Source organism: Tursiops truncatus, chromosome 3 (assembly GCF_011762595.2).
Source record: "Tursiops truncatus isolate mTurTru1 chromosome 3, mTurTru1.mat.Y, whole genome shotgun sequence".
Lineage (NCBI taxonomy): Eukaryota > Metazoa > Chordata > Mammalia > Artiodactyla > Delphinidae > Tursiops > Tursiops truncatus.
Genome location: NC_047036.1, coordinates 79155327 through 79178088, shown reverse-complemented (window position 1 = coordinate 79178088; position 22762 = coordinate 79155327). Strand labels below are relative to the sequence as shown.

The window sequence follows — 22762 nt, the reverse complement described above, 5'->3', positions numbered from 1 at the left end:
TATACATAGAGAATCCTAAAGATGCTACCAGAAAACTACTAGAGCTAATCAATGAATTTGGTAAAGTAGCAGGATACAAAATTAATGCACAGAAATCTCTGGCATTCCTATACACTAATAATGAAAAATTTGAAAGTGAAATCAAGAAAACACTCCCATTTACCATTGCAACAAAAAGAATAATATATCTAGGAATAAACCTACCTTAGGAGACAAAAGACCTGTATGCAGAAAATGATAAGACACTGATGAAAGAAATTAAAGATGATACAAATAGATGGAGAGATATACCATGTTCTTGGATTGGAAGAATCAACATTGTGAAAATGACTCTACTACCCAAAGCAATCTACAGATTCAATGCAATCCCTATCAAACTACCACTGGCATTTTTCACAGAACTAGAACAAAAAATTTCACAATTTGTATGGAAACACAAAAGACCCCGAATAGCCAAAGCAATCTTGAGAATGAAAAACGGAGCTGGAGGAATCAGGCTCCCTGACTTCAGACTATACTACAAAGCTACAGAAATCAAGACAGTATGGTACTGGAACAAAAACAGAAAGATAGATCGATGGAACAGGATAGAAAGTCCAGAGATAAACCCACACACATATGGTCACCTTATCTTTGATAAAGGAGGCAGGACTGTACAGTGGAGAAAGGACAGCCTCTTCAATAAGTGGTGCTGGGAAAACTGGACAGGTACATGTAAAAGTATGAGATTAGATCACTCCCTAACACCATACACAAAAATAAGCTCAAAATAGATTAAAGACCTAAATGTAACGCCAGAAACTATCAAACTCTTAGAGGAAAACATAGGCAGAACACTCTATGACGTAAATCACAGCAAGATCCTTTTTGACCCACTTCCTAGAGAAATGGAAATAAAAACAAAAATAAACAAATGGGACCTAATGAAACTTCAAAGCTTTTGCACAGCAAAGGAAACCATAAACAAGACCAAAAGACAACCCTCAGAATGGGAGAAAATATTTGCAAATGAAGCAACTGACAAAGGATTAATCTCCAAAATTCACAAGCAGCTCATGCAGCTCAATAACAAAAAAACAAACAACCCAATCCAAAAATGGACAGAAGACCTAAATAGACATTTCTTCAAAGAAGATATACAAAGTGCCAACAAACACATGGAAGAATGCTCAACATCATTAATCATTAGAGAAATGCAAATCAAAACTACAATGAGATATCACCTCACACCAGTCAGAATGGCCATCATAAAAAAATCTAGAAACAATAAATGCTGGAGAGGGTGTGGAGAAAAGGGAACACTCTTGCACTGCTGGTGGGAATGTGAATTGGTACAGTCACTATGGAGAACAGTATGGAGATTCCTTAAAAAACTACAAATAGAACTACCATATGACCCAGCAATCCCACTACTGGGCATATACCCTGAGAAAACCATAATTCAAAAAGAGTCATGTACCAAAATATTCATTGCAGCTCTATTTACAATAGCCAGGAGATGGAAACAACCTAAGTGTCCATCATCGGATGAATGAATAAAGAAGATGTGGCACATACATACAATGGAATATTCCTCAGCCATTAAAAGAAACGAAATTGAGCTATTTGTAATGAGGTGGTTAGACCTAGAGTCTGTCATACAGAGTGAAGTAAGTCAGAAAGAGAAAGACAAATACCGTATGCTAACACATAAATATGGAATAAGAAAAAAAAATGCCATGAAGAACCTAGTAGTAAGACAGGAATAAAGACCCAGACCTACTAGAGAATGGACTTGAGGATATGGGGAGCAGGAAGGGTAAGCTGTGACAAAGTGAGAGAGTGGCAGGGACATATATACACTACCAAACACGTAAAATAGCTGGTGGGAAGCAGCCGCATAGCACAGGGAGATCAGCTCGGTGCTTTGTGACCACCTGGAGGAGTGGGATAGGGAGGGTGGGAGGGAGGGAGACGCAAGAGGGAAGAGGTATGGGAACATATGTATATGTATAACTGATTCACTTTGTTATAAAGCAGAAACTAACACACCATTGTAAAGCAATTATACTCCAATAAAGATGTAAAAAAATAATAATAAAAATAAAGTGCTGAATAGAAAAACAACAACAACAAAAATTTACTTATACCGTGATCTACCTTGTCATTTTTGGAAAACCAAAATTGAAAAAAAAGTATGTTTTATTGTCTCCTCTATGAATAAAGCATACAGTTAAAAGACTTCTTTTGACTTCTGCTTTATGTTAGTTGTAAAGAAAATTACTTTAAATTTTAGCTATATGTGTTTATATAATCTTGTATTGTGCTCTAACACCCCAAGCAGCAAGAAAATAACTTGTCAACAGGCTATAGGTGCACAGCCAATTTATATTAGAAAAAGTACATTGTGGGTATTTGATGACAATCTAGGTCTATAATTCATTGGTATATTCTAAAGATGTATTTATGTTTATCAATTAGAGACACTTAAACAGAGCCATGTCTCTGAATGCAATTCAGGAAGCTTTAAATAGAGTAGTGAAGGGGTATCCTTTAAATCTGCTGATGAAGAAACTTACCTGTTCATCTACATGATTCTTTTTCTCTAACTGTGCTGAATCCAGCTTGCTAGGCATGCCTAAAAATATTACATGGAGGTGTGATACTACTGCGAAAATATTTTTACAAGGCTATAAACTTTGGTATCAGAATTTTTTGTATAGTTTGTGATTGAGAATGTCAATATATAGCATTTTGGTCCTGAAGTTTTATTTGTTAAACCTCCCTTTGCTTGGATCATCTTTTACCTGATCTTTATTTTCATCATAGTTGCATGACATGGTAAATCTAATGTTCACAAACACCTGGAAGCTAAACTTGAAAAGTTCTTAGAGACACCCTTGTGTTTTTACATTATTTAGTTTTGTTTATTACTATGGAAAATTGAGTGAGAACCCCAAATTCCAGAACTATAGTTCCTGATGGAATATGCTGCCAGTGTAGACTACTGCCTCCTAGTATTTCAGGGGCTAGGAAGGTCTCATTATGCCATGAGAATCTCCACTGTTGTTTGTGATGCCTGGAATTTCAGTTTGCTTTTAAATGTAACCCCCTTGCATGTAATATTTTACATGATTACTCTTATTCCAAATATACAACATGGTAGAACCTTTCCTTAGAGGGTTTGATCAGTTATGAGCTCGGGTGATTAGAAGAATTCGGAGATTGAGAGCCAAGAACAAACATTCACATACTTTGCAGTTTTACCTAGTACTAGGTTTGGGCTCATGGATGTGTGGATATTATGTAAAGCTCTTCTATCTTCCTCTGAATTGTTAGAATATATTTACCATATTGCATTCAATTTTGGTAATAGCTATTCTAAGGGATTTCCCTTGTCTCCTATGGCATTTCTCTGAAGCTAACTCAATTTCAACATAGTATTTTATCTGTCTTTCCCTAATCTTTTAAGCAAACCATTTAGCATAGGAGTGGGGTCGCCTCAACCACAGATACACATTAGAACCAGTGGAGGTTTGGGAAAAAAAAACCCAACAACAATTCTAGTTTCCCATTTTAGCCCAATTAAATCAGAATTGGTAAGAGAAAGGACGGAAGGACTGTGCATTGTATTACCAAAAAAAAAATTTAGATGATTCTAAAATTCGGCCAGGCTTGAGAGTTCCTGACTTAGCATTTAAGCTTCCTTATGTTGTTTATACATCTTAATTACTACTCTACCATATATATTCTACCTTATATATGAGTTTATTAAATATTTACAAATCTGACTCTGCCAGTATTGAAAAACAACCTTAAGGACATAGAATAGAGCTTACTTTTTATATTTGCTCTAGTGTCTGGGTCTCAACATATGTTTGAATGAACAAAGGAATTATAATGCATGGCATATTTGCCCATTTACAAGAGGATTTATGTCAGGTAATAGTAAGTGCTGTTTAAATGAATGAATGGAAATAAAACAAGAGTGACTCTTCATTCTTAACAGCCTTTGACAAAGACCTCCTGCACAACATTATTAGCAAACACCGGGCAATAGTTCCACTGTTTGCGTATGTACGTAGTTGTCTCTATAATATCTTCACCTGTAGGTTAAAAATTAAGTTTCTTGAAAGAAACAAATCACTGATTGTTTTGTTGAATTAATTGCTTTATAATTTCTCAGAATTCCTAGCATTAAGGACTATTGGATACATATTACTGACTGCCTGAATTGGCAAAGATAAATGTTTGGTTTGCCCGTATTTCAGAAAAATTCTCTTTTTTTGGATTTTCATTTCTTTTTACTTGCAGTAATACCCCTCCCCTCCCCCAACCTGAATAATCAACGAGCAAATCCCTCCATTATCGTGACCTGGGTAAAAATCTTTTTGTCTACTATTAAGGTCTGTCAAGACAACTAGAAGTAATACGGATGCAGTTATTTAGCACAATTCTTGCTCAGTAATTCAAACACTACCAATTCTAATTCTCTACTGAATTCCACTATCTACTTCATGTAGGTAGTAAGACTTTGAAAGGAAGTGGGTCTGCTTCTCTCTGTTATCACACATAACCGAGATTCAAATGACCATGCAGTAAAAAGTGAACATTACACCTTGTACTTACAGAGCTTCACTCTTTGAGGAACTCAAAAAGCTTTAAAACATGATCTTGCTAATCTTCACAATATCCTTTCTAGGACGTAACATGACATTTTAATGTAAGACAATCCAGGTGCAGTGTAGAAAACGCCAACCTATCTTACTGGAGAGAATTTTTTTAAAGATATTTTTGTTTAAAAATTTCAGACTTTAGGCTTTTCAGTGCTGCATTTGGTGCCTGGTAAGCTTGAAATGATCCAGATGGTATTTCCAACCCAAAGGACTTTTTTTTTTTTAACGGAAACTTGGCTATACATGCATTCTTTTTATTTTCTTCAAATTATTGTATACAGATGGTTTGACTATAGGTGAAATGCCACCAATTTGGGGGATTTTAAATAATTAATTTCAGCTGCTTTAAAAAAGAAGTGGCTTTTCAATGTGTAGAGACCAGTATAAATTGTGATGAAAATAATCATAATGGGTAATTTTTCTGTATCCCAAACAATTTTCTTGGTTTAGTCATTTTATTTTTCCTTTACCCTCAGTTTAATTATATTCCAATCCATTGTCAACACTACTACTTGGATGCTCTTTTCAAAATGTTTGAATACTTTAGGGTGGCCTTGCATATCAGACTGCCATAATAGAGATCCTCACCATGACCTAACTTCAGGTAGTTATTCTGCCACTTGCAAACCTACACCCAAATGTGTCATTTACCTCAGATATGATATAGTCACTATTACCCAAACACATCGTCATATCAAATTCTTCCACGCATTCACATAACTGTTTCCTCTCCCTGCAATGTACATCCATTTTTTCTTCATCTAGCTAAGTTCTACTCAGCTTTCAATATTCAGGTCAAGAACCACCTATACTATAATTATTGAGTATACTGTAGTTGTTGGTCCAATTTTTTTTCATTCCAATAGATACGGGCTTCTTGAGGAAAGAAACAATATACTATTTATGTTTAAATCTCAATACCTAACATAGTAACTGACATATAGTAGAGATGCTAAAACATGGGTCTGTTGAAAGAATTATTTTCTTCTTATAATATATATGCTTAAATTTCTAAGAACATAACTAATATTAGCCATCTAATTTTCATATTAGCAAATTAATATTTAAACAAAATAACAGAGAATTTTAGACTCATTTTCTTCATGATAGTAAAATTTTTATATGGTGAAAGTTGATGTTAACTAAGCAATACAGAGGTGTTGAGCCTTTACCATATTATAGGCTTTTCCCATTGAATGCAACTGATATTCACTAAGATTAAACCACATTTTATACTCCTTACAATTAAGAGTAATATCTTAGGCCTCAATTACTCATTTAATTCTAGGTAGATTTTCTAGTAAAATCTTGGTCCTCTTCACAGGGTATCACTCAGCCCATCTACATTTGAAGGGGAGAGGTGTACTCTTCAAATAGGAATCTTCTGTAATATTCTTAAAAGGGTACCATCCTTCCTCTCCAGCTGGTATAATATCAAATCATGTTCATCTGGCTTAAATGGCAACATGAAACATTTTATGAAACATTTAAGGGTAAGAAATAATTCTTATGGTATGCCCTTGAAAGATTTGAAGCCATCTAATCTCAGTCTAGATACTATCTGAGCATCAAGCCATGCCACTAGGATGCAATGTACAGTTTTGGCCCCTCATATATTTGTTATTTGAACTTAGGCATGATGCCTTCTGTTTGCAAAAAGAGGCATTGTAAGAAACAGCTGTGTAGAACCTGCTATTGTCTTCAGCGCCAAAGGGTCTTTTCTGGACATCATGTATTATACATCCTGTGACCCATTTCAGACCTACTAAATCAGAATCTCTGGGAATAGTCCTTGAGATGAGTTTTAAAATTAATTTTTATTTTGAAATAGTTTTACATTCACATACAAGCTTCAAAAACAGTATAGAGTTCCCATGTTCTAGTCCCTCAACTTCGTCTTACTTAACTTTAACATATAACACAATGATCCAAACGAGGAAATAGATGATGGTGTGACACAATTAACTGTAGACCTTAATTAGGATGACAGAAGCTTTTACATACATTTTTTGGTATATTAGTTTTATGAAATTTTTTCACATTTATAGATTTGTGTAACTACCAACACAATCAGCACACAGAACTGTTCCATCAACTCCCTGAACTCCCTTGTGTTAGCCCTATACCCATACTCTACTCCCATTCCTAATTTTTGGTGACCACTCATCTGTTCTCTATTTCTATAGTTTTGTCATTACAAGAAAGTTATATAAGTGGAATCATGTAGCATGTAATCTGTTGGGATTGGCTTTTTCCTCTCAGTATAATGCTCTTGAGATTCAGTCCCAGTTTCTGTGTCTATCAACTTTGCTCTTTTTATTGCTGACTAGTATTCAGATGTATCACAGTTAATCTATTCATCTGTGAAAGTACATTTGGGTTATTTCCAATTTGGGGCTATTACAAATAAAGCAGCTATAAATATTTGTATGCAGGTATTTGTGTGAACATAAATTTTCATTTCTCTATGGTAAATTCAGTCCACATTCTGGTTTTGTCAAATGACTCTATACTGTCTTTTATAGCATTTTCCCCTCACATTTTCTTTTTTGAACAATAATTTCTTTGTTCAGGAATTAATTGCCTCCTATCCTCAAGCCCTCTCTTGTAGAGCTATCTCTCTCTCCTTCTGTTTAAGTCTGAAGCTGTTGCATCAAACATTTGTTGCACTGCTATTATCCAAGAACTTCTTTTCCTCATGGTCTTGCATTGAATGCTTTTTTTGGAATTGTGTCTTTTTGGTTTATTTTCTTTTTACAGTGTACTTCCTAAGAAAGAATTCTTAAATGTTAAAAGTGTCATTTTAAATATAAGAAAATATCTTCATTCTATACTGCCACTTGACTGATCTTTTGTTTAAATTCTATCTTGAAAATACTTTTTCCTCCAAATTTTGAATACATTACTCCATTGTTTGTTTTTGCGGTATGCGGGCCTCTCACTGTTGTGGCCTCTCCCATTGCGGAGCACAGGCTCCGGATGCGCAGGCTCAGCGGCCATGGCTCACGGGCCTAGCCGCTCCGCGGCATGTGGGATCTTCCTGGACCGGGGCACGAACCCGTGTCCCCTGCATCGGTAGGCGGACTCTCAACTGCTTCACCAGGGAAGCCCTTGTATACTTTTATATTATTTTTAGGAAAAAGGAATCATCCTCTACAATTTTGTTTGTTCATTTTCTCTTTCAAGAACTTCCATTGGTTGGATATTGAACATCTAAAATGGTCCTCTTATTTGCTTATCCTTTCTTTACTTATTTCCATCTGTTTGAATTGTTTAGTTTTCTTGAAAGTGCACTTGATTTCAAGAGAGCAATTTCTAATTTTAAATATACTATACAAATTTTCAAAAGCTCTTTCTTTTTTTCTTATTTTTAATAACATCTGTTCTTTTTTAATGGACACAATATATTACTGTCTTATCTCAGGGTATTAGTTGCAAGGTTCTTAAATTTTCTTTTGTTTCCTACATTGTCTTGGTCTCTTCTTGATTTTCTTCTTACTTTTGTGTCTTTTCTTATTCTGTTTTGTATGTGGAGGTTTTGGTCACATCCCTGGTGAGCCAGGCCTCCTTGTTCATAATTAAGTGTGAAGAAACAAATAACAAGCCTTGAGCACCTGGATGATGCTTGTCAAAAGTGGGCATCCCGTAGTCAAAATCAGCTTTTCTTCACTGAAATATCCCCAAATAAACATATCTGTGGTTTTCATTTTTGTTTTAAATCTGGACCAGTTCAGTTTATCCAGTGAGTAACACCACTAGTCTCTTGCATCAGGGTTGTTCCTGCCTGCCAGGGTCCTGGTTCAAGTGCCACAGGGAGGAAAAAGGCGAGAGTCCCACTCTTTGATTACAACTCACTTAATCACTCCTTCCTCTTTTTAAAATCCCATTTCTCCTTCCTACCCTTTGTTAGGACTCTAGACTTTGGAGAGAAGGGTGGTAGTAGTGAGGGTAAGTAGTCCATAAGGGGTGGAAGGAAAAAAAAAATAGAAGTCCAACCATTTTTTATACAGGTTTTAATGCCTGTTTTCAGCCCTAACCCATATTCATCCTTAGTATATTTGATACATGTGAATCCTGAGCCCTCTGTGGTTTAAACCAGCTTGTTCTCAATGGTATTTCTGAAGCTTTCTTAATTTGCTATCAGTTTCCTGACCTTCTTCTGGCCTCCAAAAGCTTGTTGAAATTTCTTGTCCAATATGTTTTCCATTGTTTTGTCCACTTTCTTTTTAAAATTTATTTACTGTCATGTTAAAGTTGTTTGAGGGGAGAAGATAAATGTCTGTAGTCAGTCTGCCATGTTTAACTTGATATATAGCTATGTCACTGACACTGTGATGTTTTACACTATGGTAATTATATTTAGCTCTTGGTTCCATTTCCAGGATAGTCAAAGGACTATGTTCCATTCATCTCTAATTGTTTGCATAATTCCATGTATTCCTCAAAACAATTAACCAGCAAGTAAGATAAAGTCAGGCCCCTAATTCTTACAGTTTGTTGTCTTTCTCTGTCTTTATTTCATATTTATATTTTCATTTTCCCCTTTTCTTTTTCTTTATTCTCCTCCCATAATATTATATAATATTTCAGTTAAAAATTTCTCATACCAAATTTGCAAACAGATAAATGGATAAATAATGGAACATAAAGAAATGAAGACAACTAGATACATTTTTGGTACTGGTTAAAAGTGGTTTGAATTAAGACAAAGACTAATGTACTTTTAACTTCCATCTTGAGTCAGTCAATGAAAATTTTCTTTTCCTCTCCTCCTCTTCCTTCTTTTAACAATTGACATTCTTAATTCATATGAAGCACAATGGGGTTTACTATTGTGCTTAGAATGGAGAAGAGAGGTGAAAAACACATGGGCTTTACTTCTCTGCACTTATACTGAGATCTTGAGAAAGTTCCTCCATCCAAAGTAGTCTAATTCTCTTATATGGAAACTAGGAGCTAATTATACATTAATGAGAGTTTAGATATTCATCAAAATTTATAGACTGTTATTACTTATTCTAGTCATAAGTCTGAATGAGTAAGTACTGTTTGGTCAAAAGTTATTCTCTTATGTTCTAAAGATTTTGTTAATATGTTGTTTTTAGTAGTGCCAGTGACTATCTAAAACTCATCCCATGTTTAAGAACCCCCCAAAATATTCCTTCAAATTGGAAATAAAAATTATTTTATACCACTCTTCTGCTTAAAAACCCTCCAGTGTCTTAGTTTACCTAGAATAAAATTCTAACCCTATATGAAAGCCCCAAGCCTATCTAAAAATACAAAGTCTATATGAAAACTCTTCTATCTCATGTGCCTCTATTTTCTTTGTGTGCGTGTGTGTGTGTGTGTGTGTGTGTGTATACTCCATCCATGCTGGCCTTCCCTCACTTCCTCAAATTCTCCAAGTTTGTTTCTGTTCCAGAGCCCTGGCACCAGCTGCTCCCTACATGTGGAACAGAGTTCTCCTTAATTTAATGTGACTCCCTCAGTCTAGTTAGTCAGATTGTAGCTTAAATGCCTCCTTCAGAGAGACTGTCCTGGACCACATATTTAAAGTAGCCTTGCTGTCTGCTGTCACTCTTCATTTCACCACCCAATTTTAATTCTTTGCAAAATAGTTATTACCTGATATTTTTGTGTTTGTTTCTTCTTTATCCCCTTTATTTATATTTTATGGTTAATCTCTCTAGTTGTTAAAAAGCAAGGTTTTGGCCAATCTATTTTACTTTAAAATTCTCTAGTGTTCGCATAGTATTTGTTGTTTATTAGGCACCTAATAAATATAAACAGTAAATTAAAGAAGTACATAAAATTTCGAGTAATTTGTTAGTCAATCTAGGTGTAATTACTGGAGGAAATTGCTAAAAGTAGAACCACTGAAATATTATTAGAATTAACATTTATATCTTTAAGATGATAGGTGAGGGGGATCTAAAATTTTTAAAACATGGAATAAAATAATAAATCTTGTGCTATTTACAATATGCTGAACATACACCATTCTGACAACTTTCAAAGTATTAAGATCCTGGTTTCATGTGCAGGTGAAGCATAATAGATTTTAGATGATTATAAATCATTTCACATCTTCACACGTGATTTGGCACTTGCTTCTTAGATTCAAAATCATATAAAAATAATTCAACCATTGCATATTAAAAACTAAGACAGCTTGGAGATAAAGTTGGTTATATCTGTTTCATTGAGTTTAGAAAGATTTCCTAGAGCTATTCTCACAGTCCTGAAACATTACACACGATTTTCACTAGTCATTGTGAAGGACCAGGTAAAGACTTACCTTACTAATGCATCATTGGAAAAAAACAAGAAATTCTATTTTAGAGAAAAAATGCTGTTTTGGTTCAAAGATGATTTGAACAAGGATGATCTGGATGTTAATTAGAAACTGTAGGCACTCACGATTTGGAAAAACATTTCTAGAGAATAATAGTAATATTTTTGCAAGTAATCTTAAGGAGTTTGTGAAAGAAATTTAAAAGTGTGTATTACATTAGATATTTAGAATTCTGCTTGGTTATTTAGTAGAGTTAGGCTGTGTTTTATAGAATATTACTATTTAAAAGATAAGATGGATGAGAATAAGGAGTCGTTTAGCTTCTGTATCCCATCTCTTCTTCATTCAGTCATTCCAACACACATGCCCATATGAAGATTCTAGCTAAGTAATGAAAATAGAACTTTTAAAATTTGCTTGTTTTAAAACATTTCTACCAAGAAAGTAAGCTAACTGCTGGAACACAAAAGCTAGGCTAGTTATTGAAATTAGCAGCTCCCAAATGTCAGAATCTTAATTGTCAAGACTTATTGCTTGCCCACATCACATAGTCCACTGCAGTCTGGCATCTCTTCTCAAAGCGGTGATTCAGAAGCTCAGCCTCCCCCTCCATCTTGTGGTTCTTCTTCAACATATCAACTTTAAGTTTGCCTCAGAAGTAGAAAGAGAGTAGAGGGCTGTACGGAAATTTAAGAGACCAGGCAACGACTTCCCTGGTGGCACAGTGGTTAAGAATCCGCCTGTTGATGCAGGGGATATGGGTTCAATCCCTGGTCCAGGAAGATCCCACATGCTGCGGAGCAACTAAGCCCACGTGCCACAACTACTGAGCCTGAGCTCTAGAGCTCGCAAGCCACAACTACTGAGCCCACGCACCACAACTACTGAAGCCCACGCACTCTAGGGCCCACTTGCAGCAACTACTGAGCCCACATGCTGCAACTACTGAAGCCCGCACGCCTAGAGCCTGTGCTCCGCAATAAGAGAAGCCACCACAATGCAAAGCCCATGCACCGCAACAAAGAGTAGCCCTGCTGGCTGCAGTTAGAGAAAGCCCATGCACAGCAATGAAGACCCAACGCAGCCAAAAATAAATAAAATTTTTTTTAAAAAAGAGACCAAGCAAAGAAAAGGGGCACATTCTATCAACCAGAGCTGAGTCACATAGCCCTGCTAACTTGAAGGAGGCAGGGAAATGTAGTAGTGCCCAGGAGAAGGAGGCAAAATTTTGATGAGAAAATAGCAGTATTCTATCCTTACTCTTTAATCAAGTCAAAGTATTAATACCCACACAATGGCAGCCATAGAAGTAGGCTACTCAGATCTCCTTCAAGAGGACCTGATACATGGAGCATAGTTGATTTACAACCCTAGCTGTTACAGCTTTGAATCAACCACCACAGATAACACTTTTCCCAAGCTGCTATGAATCAATGGCTGAGTTTGGCCAGTACATAGGAACCAGACCATTCATGTTCAATATGAGATTCTTTAAAGAATAACTTGTGCTTTGAGTCTACCCACTGGCTTAGCCAAGACTTTCTTAGAATGAAAGTACATTCAGAGGCTGGTTCTAAGCAATCCTTTCCTCCTTCTCTCCTTTCACAGTTGTCAAACCTACACAGTGGTCTGAAGCCTCTTCTTACCTACTCCTACTCTCACTTTTATCCTTCGCAGAGCCACCACAATAAATCTCTCAAATATCTAATCCTGTCTTGATGCTTACTTATGAGAAGGCCTGAATTGATGCAAATAGTACTAAGATTGATTCAGGAAATCAGGCAGCAAGGTGAGTTTTGAGAATGGCTCACTCCTTAACTGGCTGACAAAGAGGACTTTGTTCTAAGTGGAATGTGCAGGATGGATAATCTCTGGAACAAAATGGCAGCCTAATTGCTGAAGGTTCCAGCAGTGATACCCTGGAAAAATGTCCTAGTGTAGAGGAATGACCTTGTTGGTGCTATGATTCTGGTATTTAAAAGATTCATGGAGAGCAACTCCTTCAAGGACAGTGGCATTATCTGGTTACTACTAGGCTGTGTTTGACAACTTGCAAAGAGAAAGCAGGAAACCGAGGGTAGTTAACAGAAAATTAAATATTTTGATAGCTAACAAAAAAACCCTTTCTCTTCCAGAGGAAGAGCAGACATGGGTGATGTATTAGTTCAGGCTGCCATAACAGAATGCCAAAGACTGGGTGGCTTAAACAATAGAAATGTAATTTTCTCAGAGTTATGAAGATTAGAAGTCCAAAATCAAGGCATCAGCAGGGCTGGTGTCTGGTAAGGGCTCTCTTTCTGGCTTGCAGATGACCACCTTCCTGCTGTGTTCTCATATGGCCTTTCCTTGATGCACGTAAATGGAGTGAGAAAGCAAGCTCTGGTGTTTCTTCTTCTCATAAGGACACCAGTCCTGTTGGAGTAGGATCTCACCCTTATGATTTCATTCAACATTAATTATCTCCTTAAAGGCCTTATCTTTGCATAGAGTCACATAGGGGGTTAGGGCTTTAACATGTGAAATTTAGGAGGACACAGTTCAGTCCATGATGGTGAAAAGCAGAAAAGCAGACATGAGACTTCTGAGTCACAACACTCCAGAGATGACCAGTCAATGTAGGTCTGTTATGCCAAGGTCGGGGCCTTGTTTGAGAAAACTTGGTAAGGATTCTGGTCACCAGTTTCAGTGTGTGGCAGTTTTCTTCCCCATACACCCCATCAATTCTATGACATCAGCTGGATGTCCCTACAGTTCAACTCAATTCTGACACTCTCTACCTGGAGACAGCATCAGACTTGCAGGTTAAGTCTGCAAGTCTGCCCACAAGACTGCCTCCCTACTAACTCCTAGCACGCCCAGGTTATCCTGTGCTTTTGACCAACCAGCTACAGATTGGCAGTTCCAATGACCCCCTCACTCCAACCTTGGGTTTGATTAATTTGCTAGAGTAGCTCACAGAACTTAGAGAAACACTTTGCTTACTAGATCAATCACTGGTTAATTGTAAAAGGATATAACTCAAGAACATCCAGATGAAAGAGATACATAGCACAAGGCATGGGGAAAGGTCGTGGAGTTTTCATGCCTTCTCCACGTGTACTATTCCTTTCAAATCCTCACGTGTTCACTAACATAGAAGCTCTTTGAGCTCCATCCTTTAGGGGTTTTATGGAGGTTTCATTACATAGGCATGATGGATTAACTCATTGGCCATTGGTGATTGAACTCTCAGTCTCCAGCCCCTCTCCCTTCCCCAAGAGGCCAGGGGGTGGGACTGAAAATTCCAACCCTCTATTCATATGGTTAGTTCTCCTGGCAACCAGCCCCCAACTTAAGGTGTTTTCCAAAAAGTCACTTCATTATCATTAACAAAAGGCACCCTAATTGCTCTCACCATTTAGGAAATTCCAAGGGTTTTAGGAGCCCTGTGCAAGAAGTGACATGAAAACCAAATATATATTTCTTGTAAATAAAAATATCACACTTAGGAACCTGGTACATAGGTGGGAGATAATTGGATGGATGCTCCTGATGATCTCGGTAATGTAGACCTCTCTGAACTCCCAGAGCTCCCAGGGGTGGCTTACATCTCCCTGGAGAACTCTGTAGAAAGACATTACAAAGGCCTCTCCCCAGCAATGCAATATGTATCCCCTTAAGGAAATGTCCCATCTCCTCCCCTAGCTGCCAGTCTGATAATAAGGGTTAAATCTCAGTATATCCCAGCTGGGCCTCATAAAGGAGGATAGAGAGTACACACCAAGAAAGAGGCAAGAATTAGCTTGCATGTTTGATAGAGTCACAGAGCTCTGTAAGACATGTTAAGAATCCCTGGGATTAGGCTTTAAAATTGTTTAAGGGGTCCGGAATAAAGACAGGTTAAGCAAAAATGTATTTGCTTCACAATACTTTCTAAGGATGTGTGATTTAATATCTTGCAAAGAATGGGGCAAACTCTTTGCTGGGTATGCTGTTAGGTGTGTGGAAAAATCAAAGATCTATGCTGGGTAAAGTGGAAATTCCTAAATAGAATTCAGGTATTGGTATATGGCATGAGGTATATGGTAGAGGAAGGAATACAGTCTCAGGGAAGTGGACATACTGGAATGGACATATTGTATAAGGCCAGAAAATCCACTAGATGATTAAGTCTCATCTCCAAGGCCATGAAGAATGTACTGGTGAGAGGGGAACCAACATCACTGAGAAGTTCAGGGGTTGGTCTTTTCTGAAGGCCAGGGCTGTTAGGAGGAGAGGGGCTCACAGACCTGGGCTCTCTACTATCTAGGTGGCTTATGAGGCACCAAAGTAACAGACACCAGGGGGCACTGCTTACAGTCAGGAACCAAGAGGTCCTAATTACTGTAACAACCAGAAAGATCAGAGAGGACAGTCAAAAAGATTTGTAGAGATGGTTAATAGAGGATGGTGTCTATATAAGTAAAATAGATGGGCAGCCAACAAGTGTGCTGCTTAATATCTACAACCAGAAGATGATAAGAATGGAAGGACAGGAGATTGAGAGCAGTCACTTCAATAAACAGTCATAATTCCCTGTTCAGTTTCTGGTGATTTTCACATACAGACTTTATTAACAGAAGAGGTGTTCAGCTCCCTAGGAGGAGAGACCTACAACCCACAGCAAGTGTATACTATACCATATACTATCCCCAAAAGGGCCCAAGGTCACTTACTTCAGCGCCTTTACACTGGGGAAAGAGGAATGCCGGGACATTTTGAGAACTATTGCACACAGAATTTGAACTGATATCCACACTTAGAAACTGAAAATTTATTATGGTCCCCATGTGAAAGTAGCAAGTAAAAGAGGCCAAGTAATAAAGGCAGTCCTAATTAAAGTCAAGCTTACAATAGCTAATGGGTCCATGGATAGAACCACGTGACTATTATTTTCCTAGTCTCAGATATATAATAGGGATTGGCATTCTTGGCAGTTGGATAACACTCACACTGAATTCTTGACCTGTGGAATAAGAGTTATCATATCATAGTGAAGATAGCTAAAGCCAAGTAGGAACTCTGAAACTATTCTGTCTTACCCCTGACCAAGACACCAAATTTAAAAAGAGTATCACACCCTGGGGCAATGGTGAAGATTAGTGCTTCAATTATGGACCTAAAGAACATAGGGATGGTGGTGTCTATTATATCACCATTTAATTTTCCAGGATTCATCATTTTCTTCAGGGGCCTGACAGTCAAATTAAATAGTAAATATTACTTAGTTCATCTTATTGTAGACTATCACAAGCTCAACCAAGTAGTTTTCATAGAAATGGAATCTACAATACCTAGATTTTGTGTCTGGCTTCTTTCACTTAACACAATGTTTTCAAGGTTCATCTATGTTGTATAATGTATAAGTACTTCATTTCTTTCTATTGTCAAGTAATGTTCCATTGTATAGATATACCACATCTTTTATCCATTGTTTTTGTTTATCTATTTATCAGATAATGGACATTTGGGTTGTTTCCACTTTTTAGCTATTATGAATAATACTGTTATGAAAAAATATATGTTCTAATGTGAACATATGTTTTTAGTTCTCTTAGGTATATATCTAGAAGTGGAATTGCTGGGTCATATGATACCTCTACATTTAACCTTTTGAGGAATGCCAAACTGTTTCCCAAAGCAGCTGAACCATTTTACATTCCCACAAGCAATATATGGGGGCTCTAATTTCTCCACATCCTTGCCAACACTTGCTATCATCTGTCTATTTTACTATAGCCATCTTCCTGTGTGTGAAATGATATGTCATTGTGGCTTAGGTTTACATTTCTCTTATAACTAAGGATGTTACAGATATTTTCATGTTTTTATTGGCCATTTGTATATCTTTTGAAAATGTCTATTTAAATCATTTGCTCATTTTAAAGTTGGATTATTTGTCTTTTATGTCTTTTTATTGTTGAATTGTAAGGGTTTGTTACCAAGCAAGCGCTCATTGCTCAACACCCATAGAAGCTAATACTATGACACTAGCTTTTGAGAAAAGAAAAGTACTTTATCTTGAGGTTGACCAGCAAGAAGACAGGAGGCAGGGCTCAAATCTGTCTTCCTGATCTGGAGTTAAGTAAAACTTTCATGAGTTAGGGGAGGATGTGTTGGAATGTGGAAGCACTGGCAGGGCAGGTTTCCACTGGAGGGCTTTGGAACTTGGCCATGTATGGTAAGGTGTGGTAAAGTGGGCTTCAGCATCAGATCTTCCTGGACAACAAACCCTTGGCTTTTGAAAGTGTTCTTGTGTTCAGGTTCCAGTCATGTCCTAGTCCTTTGGTTCCATAGAAGGAAGAAACTTTAGTTCTAATTATTATTTGAGGTAAAAATTTTCTCCTCTACTCATGCTTTGGTTGCGTGACTTGCAGTTTCGTTCTGTTGTTTCTGAAAAACAACTCAGTATCTCATTATCAATAGAGTAGGACCAGATTGAGCTGGTCCTGGGGTTATAAGTTCGTTATATATTCTGTATCCTGGACCCTTATCAGATAAATGAGTTGCAACTATTTTCTCACATTCTGTGGGTCATCTTCTCATTTTCTTTTTTTATTATAATACAAAAATATTTTCCTTTAATAAAGATTTTCACATCATGTTTAATGGGAAACAACTAAAATGTTATGTAAAGAGCCCAGGAGGTAAATTTTTACTATTTATCTTTCAGATCATATCATTTTTCTTCAAAATCTGTACATATGCTTGTGATGTTTTCAAAACTAGATCTTGGTATAGATTTGACTCATCAGTAGATCCTAGAGGAGAAGCTCTATAGGATCCAGATTCAAATTCAGCAGCAGCTTCTTCTAATTTCCTAGTTATATTTTAAAAAGAAGAAACACTTCATGAATTTGCATGTCATCTTTGTGCAGGGCCCATGCTAATCTTCTCTGTATCATTCCAATTTTAGTGTATGTGCTGCCAAAGTGAGCACAACTTTCATTTTCTTGATAGTGTCCTTGAAGCACAAAAGTCTTTTTTAATTTGGATGAAGGCCAATTTATTTATTTTTTCTTTGATTGCCTGTGCTTTTGGTGTTTTATCTATCATTGCCTAATCCAAGGTCACAAAAATTTACATCTGTGTTTTCTTCTAGTAGTTCTATAGTGTAAGCTTTACAGTAGGTCTCTGATCCATGCTGAATTAATTTTGTGTATGTTGTGAGGGAGGGGCCCACCTTAATTTTTTTGCATGTGGATATTCAGTTACCTGGCACCATTTGTTGAAAAGGACTAAATTTTTTTCTACTGAATCATCTTGGCACCCTTGTCAACTTGCTGTGATTATTACTGAGGAGAAGAGTATACTTAGACGTAATCTTATTTCCCTCCCTGATTATTGTTGGTCATGTTATCAAGGTTTGTTGCCCTTACTAAATTTTTTGTTCTGTTAATAAAGGTGCTATAGTGTTTAATCTTAGCTCTATTTTTAAATAGCTTCAAACTGCCCACAAAAACTTTTACCTTAGCTTCTCCAATTCTAGAGTTCTCTATTTTGCATCATTTTGCTTAGCTGAATTTTTTCTCAAGTAGTGCCCCCTCCACCTCTAGGAGGGGCACACAATTTTAGTTCCCTCAGTATTATTTAGGTTAATGTCTGCCTGTTCCTTTTAATTTGAATGGCAACTTGACCTGGCATATATTATTGCAGGGGTCAGCAAACTTTCCATAAAGAGCTAGATAGTGAATGTTTACAGGTTTGCGGGCTTTATGGTCTCAGTTGCACCTCCTCAATTCTTCTGCTGTAGTGCAAAAGCCACCACAGACAATTTGTAAGCAAGTGGATATGATTGTGTTTCCATAAAATTTTACCTGTCAAAATAGATGGTGGCCAGATTTGGCCTATGGGTTGTGTTAAACTGACCCACCTATTATTGGATCACAGACTCCCTTATAACTTTGTGGACCTGTTTGTTCAGTGAATATTTATTGAGCACCTACTCTATACTAAATCTTCTAAGTGCTCAGGACACGTTGTTGGACAAGGCAAAAAAAGGCCTGTTCCCTAATTAACAAACAACCAACCCTATATGCCAAAAGAAGGGGAGAGAGAGAGAGAGAGAGACACAGAGAGAGAGACAGAGAGACAGAGAGAGAGAGAGAGAGAGAGGAAGGGAAGAATGGAAGAAGAGAAGAAGGAAGAGGTGAGGGAGAAATAATACAGAGAAATCAGACTGTAGTAGGACAGGCAACATTTACTAGAATGTACTCTGCAGAGGTGATAATGAGAGAAACTTTCAACTATGTGACGATCTGGGCAAAATATTCCAGTAATGAGACAAAGCAAGTTCAAAGTCCCTGTGGTGTGATTTAGAAAAGAGAGAAATGCAGTGTTGTTGAACAAATTGATTCAATGGGAGAGTGTTAAGACTTGAGGTGAGAGAGGGAAGTGTGAGAATTGTAAAACATTTGGATTTCATTCTAAATGCAACGGGAGGACACTGGAGAGTTTTAAGTGGGCCAATTACATTACCTGATTTATTTTTTAAAACGATCACTCTGATTATATTTGGAGAGATTTAGCAGGAAAAAGTATCAGAAGGGAGTATTTTGAAGGTTATTGCCATAATTCAGGAAGGAATTCAGGAAGGGCTCAGTAAGGGAGATGGCAAGAGGTTTTGGTGAAAAGTGTATTGATAAAAGATAAATTTGGAAGTAGAGCCAGCAGGCCTTACTGATGGACTGGATTAAATTGATAAAGAAGAGAGCAGAATGATGACTTTTTGGTTTTTGGCTTGAGAAATTTGATGGTGCCTCTTATTGAGATCTGGAAGACTGAGGGAATAATACTCTTTCTTAGAGTTAGGGAATATCCCTTACATGCCTATTTGATAGGGAAAAGATATGACTACATAAAGAAGGCAGGGATATATATATCTGGAATTTGGGATGAAGTCAGGGATGGAGATAAAAATCTGGAGGTCATTGTATAATAAAAGGTCACAGAAAAGAGAAGAGAGCTCAGGAATGAACTCTGGGCCAGCCCAACATTTATGGCAAAGTAAGGCAAGAAGATGGTAGTTGTGTGGCTAGCGATAGAGGAGGCAGAGTAGAAGGAGCACTGATTAGAAAAGAAAAATACAACACTTCAGTGAGGCATGAGGAAGATGGGGAGAGTATACTGTCACAAAGTTAGAAAAGACAATTCCAAGGAGGACATAAACAGACTAGTATAAAAAATATGGTAATGGTTTCTTATCAACTCTTTATCAATTTTTTCATAAATTTATTTATATTTTTGTCTGTATTGGGTCTTTGTTGCTGCACGCGGGCTTCTCTTGCTGTGGAGCACAGGCTCTCAGTGCGAGGCTTCCGTAGTTGTGGCTCATGGGCTCTAGAGCTCGGGCTCTAGAGCTCAGGCTCAGTAGTTGTGGTGCACGGGCTTAGTTGCTCTGCGGCATGTGGGATCTTCCCGGACCAGGGCTCGAACCCATGTCCCCTGCATTGGCAGGTGGATTCTTAACCGCTGTGCCACCAGGGAAGCCCTCTTATCAACTCTTTAAATGAGTGAAATTAGCTACTGTGTCATGGCTACATATGGTACCTTCTGATTATGTATCTTTCCCCAGTTAGTAGAAGAAAGAGGGCTAGTCTGGCCAGCGAGATTACATGGAACTAGGAGAGGGAACAGAAAGTTTCTCAGGTGAAATGTGGGATATTAAAATCTGTGGAGCCAGGAGCGCTGAAACTAGTGTCAGAGACTAGTCTGAGAAGTCAGAAAGGGGCATCTGGATGGTTATCAAAGAGAAGATGCCAGGATCAGATATCAAAGCTTGGTTATGGAGCCAGGAAGGCAGAAACTACGGATTGGAACAAGCATGAGCAAGTTGAGAATAGATGGGAGGTGTCCGGATCTTCTTCACAGATAGGGATTTTTTTTTTTTTTCTTTTAAAAATGTAACAGCCCAGGTATAGCAGTGCTGGGTCGGGAGCTCAGAGGAGATTCCAGTCCCATAAACTACAGGCTCTCTTCTCCAGTTGGAGTTGGCTAAGGCCTCTTGTGTACTGTTGAGTAGAAAGCCCTGGCATGCTCTGGTGAACCCTTGTTGAAAAGTGGTAATTTGGAAAGTGGAAAACAATTCCCCATAGTCAAGGCTGGCTTCATGTGTGTGCAACCTATGCAGCTACACAGAACCCTGTACTTAGAAGGGCCCCATGCTTGGTTTAATATTCTGTTGTCACCATCTTGAAATTAATAATTTTTTCACCAGCAGCTCCACATTTGTAGTTTGCACTGGGCCTTGCAAATTATGTAGCTGGTCCTGCCCATAATCGCTTTTCTGACTACATATTTCACATATTTTTCTGACTGTGGGGTCAGTTTGAGTCGGTGCTCTTTCTGCCACAAAGCTAGGTTAATGCACCCCATGTGGTTATTGGTTTGTATCTAAAGGTTAGCAGATAGGAGAATATAAAAGCCAAAGGATATGAATGATGCTTGTCAGAGTAGGTCTTAAACTAGGAGCCATAAGTATAGCTCAGGTTTCTGGATGGCACATGGAGGAAGGAAGCTTCCTTGGTGAACAGTGTAGTGGTGCCTAGAACAGATAGGAGACAAGGTACAGGATGAAGGTAGCATGTTGGTGAGAGGTCCACCACAACCCAGATAACAGCAAATCATGGAGGAAAGGCACATCTCTGCCTAAGTTGATTATGCTAATGTCTTAGGAGAAAGGAGTGACAGCAAGAAGTTTTATTAGCCCTTTAGCTTTCAAATCTGTCCTTGGTCAGCTTGGCAGGCAGCCATAGTATTTGGCAGATATTATATTGAGAAGATGGAGAATGTAGGGCATTCATGTCTCTAATGACCAGAAACTCCTCCTTCCTGAGGCAGGTATCTATGACTGCAACCAAGATCCTGAAGATGCAGACCCAGTGTGGAGGTAGGATGGTTTCCACTCCGATTTTGGAACAATTCATTTCATCTATGATGTCCTGGGTTGGATCAGAGTAGACTAAAATCAGGGTAAAGCAGACAAGGATGCCAGTTAATAGAATGTTTTGTTTTGGGGGTAAATATCTAATGAATCCCTTTCCTTTCTAAAGAAACCGTGAGTAACATGGGAAATTGAGCATCTAAGTTGCTCACTTAAGGAAAACTCAGGAGCCACTGGACATCCTTGAGTGTTTGGGGCTTTTAAATTCAGAACTACTAGTCTCTAACCTGGGGAATGGCATCCTTCAGGGGCTTCAAGCAGTTCTGATGGCTATGCTAGAGAAGAAATGTAGCTTGTGGGTTCCTCAGGTGATGATGATGTCATGGATTCCTAGTAAGGAGACACTAAGGACCAGGGAAAATGTCGAAAACCTGTGATGAACAGGCATAGCCCCTGAATCTAGCTTCATAAGGGCAGTTGTATGGGGCACAGGTCCTTCTGTGAAGGTAGGTGCTGTCAGCAGAGGCCTGAGTTTGTCATTGTTTATCATGGGAGGTAGAGTCTGTGGAGTCACCAGGGGCTTCTTACCCCTAAAGACTAAGGGATATTTCGCTGTGGGATTCAGGACAAGGCCCTGCCAGATTCTGTTGAGCATTAAACCACAAGAATTTTCTTCAGTTTAGGTAGTGGTGATCATGCTGGGCACCCACTCTTGAAGTGCCTGCCCTGCTGCAGAACAGGCACAGCAGCTCTGCCTATCAGTGGGCCTCTCTGTGGCATCAGCTAGAAGAAGGGGCAGACAGCTGGAGACAGTGCATGTATCTCCACACTGAGCCTGTACACTCTTTCACTCACTGAGCCTTGAGTCCTTTCCTACGTTGGGCCTATCAGAGCCAAGCCACTGAAAAT

The 22762-nt window shown here is 38.0% G+C and overlaps 1 non-coding gene across 1 annotated transcript; it reads right to left on the bottom strand.

Moving 5' to 3' along the window:
• Nucleotides 1-17804: 17804 nt before the first annotated feature.
• Nucleotides 17805-17911, bottom strand: LOC117312071 (U6 spliceosomal RNA). The gene has a single exon (XR_004526239.1). It is a non-coding gene; the product is annotated as a U6 spliceosomal RNA (small nuclear RNA).
• Between the last annotated feature and the right edge of the window lie 4851 nt (nucleotides 17912-22762).